The following is a 5,735-nucleotide window of genomic DNA, read 5'->3' as shown; positions in this document are numbered from 1 at the left end:
TGGATGATCTTAGGGGCCTTTCCAACCCAAGCCAGTCTGGGATCTTATGATTCTATGTTTGTAAAACTGGCTTTCTGAAATGATCTGTTGTCCTAAGTTGCCTCTGTAACATAAGGATAAACCAGCTAAACTCAGGCTTTTCCTACAGTGTGTCACCATAACCCTCTTTACCTTCTGGAAATGTTACTGCTCACCAGATGCTTAGGTTAACTCCAGAGAAATGAAATCATGAGACCGAAAGGGCTGTCCCTCCTGTCAACAAAAAGAGAATATATCTGGAAAAGCTGTCATTTTTCTTTTAAAATAAATAAATAAATAAATAAATATCATCATACAGCATCAGTGGAACTCTCTGCTATAGAAAGTCACTGAAACAAGAATCTACACATACGTAAAGGTGGAGCAGATGTTTTCATACCACATCTAGGGGGACAGAAATTGTATTTTTCTTTTCCAAAGATACCAGGCTTTACTCTTCGAAGTTTCAAATAAATCTTTAGCAGACTAAAACCAGGCTTCTTGCCAAGAGAGAATGGAGATTATGGCACCTGCCCCCAGATGAGTTCCTCTGGAGCCTTTGTTGCTCGTAACCGTCAGGATCAAAGTGCTGGCCAAGATGGATGTTAGTGCTAACCCATCATGCTAATTCCTGGATAAGCCTTCCTGCACTGCAACAAGCCATCTGAAAGTACTATTTTTAACAGATTGCCAAGTCCTCCCATTCCCAGCTTCACTCAACGTACTGACCACCAACGCTATACAACACAGCCTAAGGCGCAGATTGTGGTAGAGGTTTCAGAAGAGCATGATTTGATCAGGTGGTGGCAGGTATTTAGCTATAGAAAAGGGTTTACAACTGTTGAAGTCCTTTGACTTCTCAAAGAAACTGCTATGTGATCTTCTCCGTTTCCCAAGAATAAGTTACTGCCTCTGCTTACACAGTCTGTTCTCCATGATGCTAACTAAAGGGCAAAGAACTCTGTCCAGATGCCTCTCGAAGCCTGTAACTGCAAGACAGCACAACAAAAATAAAGCAAACCAATAAAAAAATCTCCGCTGGGGGATATGACCAGCAGCACCTCAGTGAATGTTTTACTGTTGCATTTAATTGACCAGTTATAGAACAAGTATTTACTGGTTTCTGCCTTAATAAAACAGTTAAGACCAGAGTTCAGAAACACTGAAGTAAGTGCCCAGCTTGAGACCGATTCTAGGTATGCTTTTCTTCATGTGTTTTTGAAAACAAAGAGCATGCTTTTCTTTAAGAAACATTCATACCAAGGGAGATTACAAGTCTTCACATTAAAGCGCAAGTTTCTAGGCTGGATATTTCCAAAAGGGTTCATGGTCATCCCATTTTCTCTGTGTTTCACACAACACATATTATAGATTTGCGATTTTCCTGAAGAAGCCTCACAAATTTGACCTGTTTCTAGGCAGATATAAAAAGACACAGATTTTAAATGGTATAAAGTGACTTTCCTAAGCCAGGGAATTGTCAAATGTCCTTTCCCAAAAAACTGAAAGCATAAAGCTGTCCGCATGAGCTTTGTGATGGCCACGCATGTGATCTGCTGTACTTCTCATCCCAGAAATTTCACAGGTGAGATGGACATAACATACAAGAGAGACACTGAAGTACTGGAGCATGTTCAGAGAAGGGCAACGGAGCTGGCGAAGGGCCTGGAGCACAAGTGTGATGGGGAACGGGTAAGGGACCTGGGGGGGGGGGGGGGGGGTGTCTGAAGAAAAGGCTCGGGGGACCTTACAGCTCTCTACAACTGCCTGACAGGAGGATGGAGTGAGGTGGGGCCGGTCTCTGCTTCCAAGTAACAAGGGATGGGACAAGAGGAAGCAGCCTCAAGCTGTGCCAGGGCAGGTTTAGACCGGAGAGGAGGACCAACTCCTTCCCCAGAGGGTGCTCAGGCATTGGAATAGGCTGTCCAGAGCAGTGCTGGAGTCACCATCTCCGGAGGTATTGAAAAGATGTGCAGTGTAGATGTGGCACTTTGGGATGTGGTTTAGTGGTGGACTTTGCAGTGTTAGGTTCACGGTTAGACTCAATGACCTTCAATGTCTTTTCCAGTCTAAATGATTCTAAAGTAATACAGGCATGCGACACCATCTAGTGTTTTAAGAAGTTATTTTGTTCTGAATAAACAGTCTTTGCTTTCCCATAGCTCACCACTCAACAGTGAAAGCTATCGTTACCCCTCACTGCAAGGTAATACTAATGAACTGCAGGAGTCCACAGTTTAAAAGCCTGATTTTAAGTAATGAATTCCAAGCACCCCAAACCTGCATGGAGCAACCTCAGAAACCACGTGGGTCTGAAGCTCAGTTAAGTCATGGATAGTGAGAGCTTCTATTTCTAATAAAGCCCGTTAAAATGAAGAAGCAACTGCTCCACCTCCTTCGTTTGCAACCTCTCCATTCCTAAATTCCCTTGCTCTCTGTTGCAATTCACTTTGTTCTCCAGCAGTCCCTCCCATTCTGCCCAAACACCACCTTTCCCCCTGAAACTATGACTTTGGGAAGTAAGTTTCAAGAAGAAACGTACAAGGTCCAAGAATGACAAACTGTCAGGCTCATCAAAAGAATCCCCAGGCTGGCCAGAGTCATAACTTCTAAATGCACTGGTTACATTAGTGTCCTCCACGGTTTATGTTTAGAAAGAAAAATTTAGAATAAGGACATACATGGTAGTGTTAGTCTAAGCTAATTCCTATATATAGTTTCTACAACAAATGTAGGACCAATCTCACAAACAGGTCTGCTCTAGCACCCAGATCATAGAATCGTAGAATAGTTAGGGTTGGAAAGGACCTTAAGATCATCAAGTTCCAACCCCATGCCATGGGCAGGGACACCTCACACTAAACCATTATCACCCAAGGCCTCGTCCTCGATACTGAATGTGACAGAGCAACTATGGAGAGGGGGGGAAAGGGAAGAAAAAAACTCTAATTAAAACAAAAAAAAAAAAAAGAAAAAGAAAGGAGGACTTCTGTACAAGAGAGGGCATGTTCAAAGCAACCCCCCTTTAATACCGCATGGGCAAAAAGCCTCACAACAGGCACTGAAGTTGCTTGACTTAGTGAACCTATGCTCTTTTAATGTAACCTCTGAAATGCAGTTTTAACAATATCCATGTGAATAATAGAAACAAAGAAGGGCGAGCTCTTGAGACAACTTCCCTCCCAACCATACTGACAAGGACTCTCTCTTCCCCTCAGGTGATTACCTTCACAATCTCTTGTAACAACCTGGCACTCCCGAAAGCTGTAATAGCTTATTAAAATGTTCAGTGGCTTTATCACTTAAGAACTGACAGATATACGCGGGCATAATGCTGCACCTATACCCAAACATCCTTAGAAAATAAAGCTAAAAAGCCTCAAAACCTCAGTTTTGAGGGGAACCAAAATAATGAAGGCCAGTTTCCCGCACAGTATTGATTTTGCATCTAAAAAAACACTGGCTGAAGATTTTCCTGTGGTTCTGGCATTTGTGAGCATTCTCTTATGTGAATTCTTCAGTGTACATTAAAACATGAGATCCTATTACAGCTTTTTTCCCCTCAGTTGTTGAGACATTTTCAGGTACTAAGCCACTTGAGCTGCTACCTTCTAACTCATCTTTCATTCCAACCCTTGGAGAGAATGGACAGCAAGCATACAGGCGCCAGAGCTTGTTTTCTCCCATTTCTGACAGCTGCCAGAAGCTGTCACAAAAACCAGTTCTTCAAAGACCACAGTATTCCCAGAGCAGGGAGAATCTTGGCAGTATTTTTCCACTGCATTCTAGGAAGCACACCTAAACCAGAGGTTTTTCAGAAGTATAGAATTTGACTGCATCCATGGCAGGGCGTTGGAACTGGATGATACTAAGGTCCTTTCCAACTGAAACCATTCTGTGATTTCAAGACAACTATCAAACAACAGCACCCTGCAAACATGGCAAAGTACAACACGTTACAATCCTACTGTAAAGCACTATGGACGCTTCGTAGCCAGCAGTAGTCACTTTTCCTTAATGTCACTGTACCAATGTAGTTAGCCCTCTTCAATCAACCAAACAACCTGGTGCAGGCAGCTGCCAGGCCAAAGTCTGGAAATAACGACTGAGATGTGACAAAGTATAATGGATTGTGCCAGACAGTCTTAGTTGGCACATGAGACTTCACAATATATAGTAACGGGAACTTTAATGGCTAACTTTGTACTTCTTTCATACATCAGGAAATAAGACTGCCAAGTTATCACTGCATCATGAAAAAAAAACCCTTCAACACATATTTAAAGTATAGCCATGACATTAAATGTACGTGCACAGAAACACGACAGATTATCGAGAGCGGTCCTGAGGAGGAGGACTTGATGGTGTTGGCTGATGAGAAGCTCCCCATGACCCAGCTTCAGCATGTGCTGGGTGCACCACCAGTGTGAGCAGCAGGTCAAAAGAGAGGATTTTCCCCTTGCACTGAGCTCTTGAATCAAGTCCAGAGGAGGCCATGGAGATGCTGCAAGGGCTGGAGCAGCTCTGCTCTGGAGCCAGGCTGAGAGAGCTGGGCTGGGTCAGCCTGGAGAAGAGAAGGCTCCTGAAGGGGAGACCTCAGAGCAGCTCCAGTGCCTAAAGCGGCTCCAGGAAACCTGGAGAAGGGCTGTGGATAAGGGCCTGTAGGGCCAGGCCAAGGGGAATGGCTTTAACCTGCCAGAGGGGAGACTGAGATGAGCTTTTAGGCAGAAGCTCTTCCCTGGGAGGGTGCTGAGGCGCTGGCACAGGGTGCCCAGAGAAGCTGTGGCTGCCCCATCCCTGGCAGTGCTCAAGGCCAGGTTGGACACAGGGGCTTGGAGTGAGCTGCTCCAGTGGAAGGTGTCCCTGCCTATAACAGGGGGATGATCTTAGGATCCTTTCCAACCCAAACCATCCCATGATTCTATGGTTAATGTATTTCCAGATTAAGTAACAAGGATATTTCCATAGTCTGGAGACAGTCCCAGCAGGTGTTTTTTTCTTTTTCCTCTTATACTCGAATATTGACATGAACCAGATGGTGACACCGAGCACTTGGTTACACACTGGAGTCACATTAAAGAAATAAAAAGTAAAAAAATTTTGCATATTTAGGGAGAAAAACCAGCACCGTTTCACACACGCACACACTTTACAGCACCTGGAACTACCTGCTCTGCGGCCTTCTTCTGGTGCCGGCCTCCCGGGCCCCTTAACCCCCTCAGCCTTACTTGACCCTGGCCTGAAGCGCTCCCAAAAGCCGTAGGGCCCAAGGTGGCAGCCGCGCTCTCTCGCATCACCTTTCACAGCCGGGGCCTCGCTCCGCCCCAAGGTGCCCGCTCCCCCCCGGCCACCCCAGCCCCTCTCGGACGCTGCCCCACAGCCGGGTGCCCCCCGCCGCTCCCTCACAACCACCTCGGTGCGGGCCCAGCACCTCCCGGCCGGACCACACCGCCCCTTCCCGCCGGAATCCCTGCGCCGCCCAGAGAATAGTCCCCGTCCTCCGCTGCCGCTCCCGTCCGCCGGGGAACCGGGCATCGCGGCGGTCAGGCCCCGGTGTCGGCGGGGAGAGAACGCCCTCCACCCGGCGAGCAGAATCCTTCCGCCGCGCCGCCAGGGCTCCGCCGGTATCCCCGCCTCCTCGGCTAGATCCGGCCGGGCCGGCGCGGAGGGATTCCCGGGGGCTGCGCAGCGTCGGGGGAGGGAGGGGGGAGGTGGGG

Source organism: Pezoporus flaviventris, unplaced genomic scaffold, assembly GCF_033815535.1.
Source record: "Pezoporus flaviventris isolate CSIRO_AGI_PZ_B2104156 unplaced genomic scaffold, CSIRO_AGI_Pfla_v1 ptg000083l, whole genome shotgun sequence".
Taxonomy (NCBI): Eukaryota; Metazoa; Chordata; class Aves; order Psittaciformes; family Psittacidae; genus Pezoporus; species Pezoporus flaviventris.
This window is presented reverse-complemented; position numbering follows the sequence as displayed.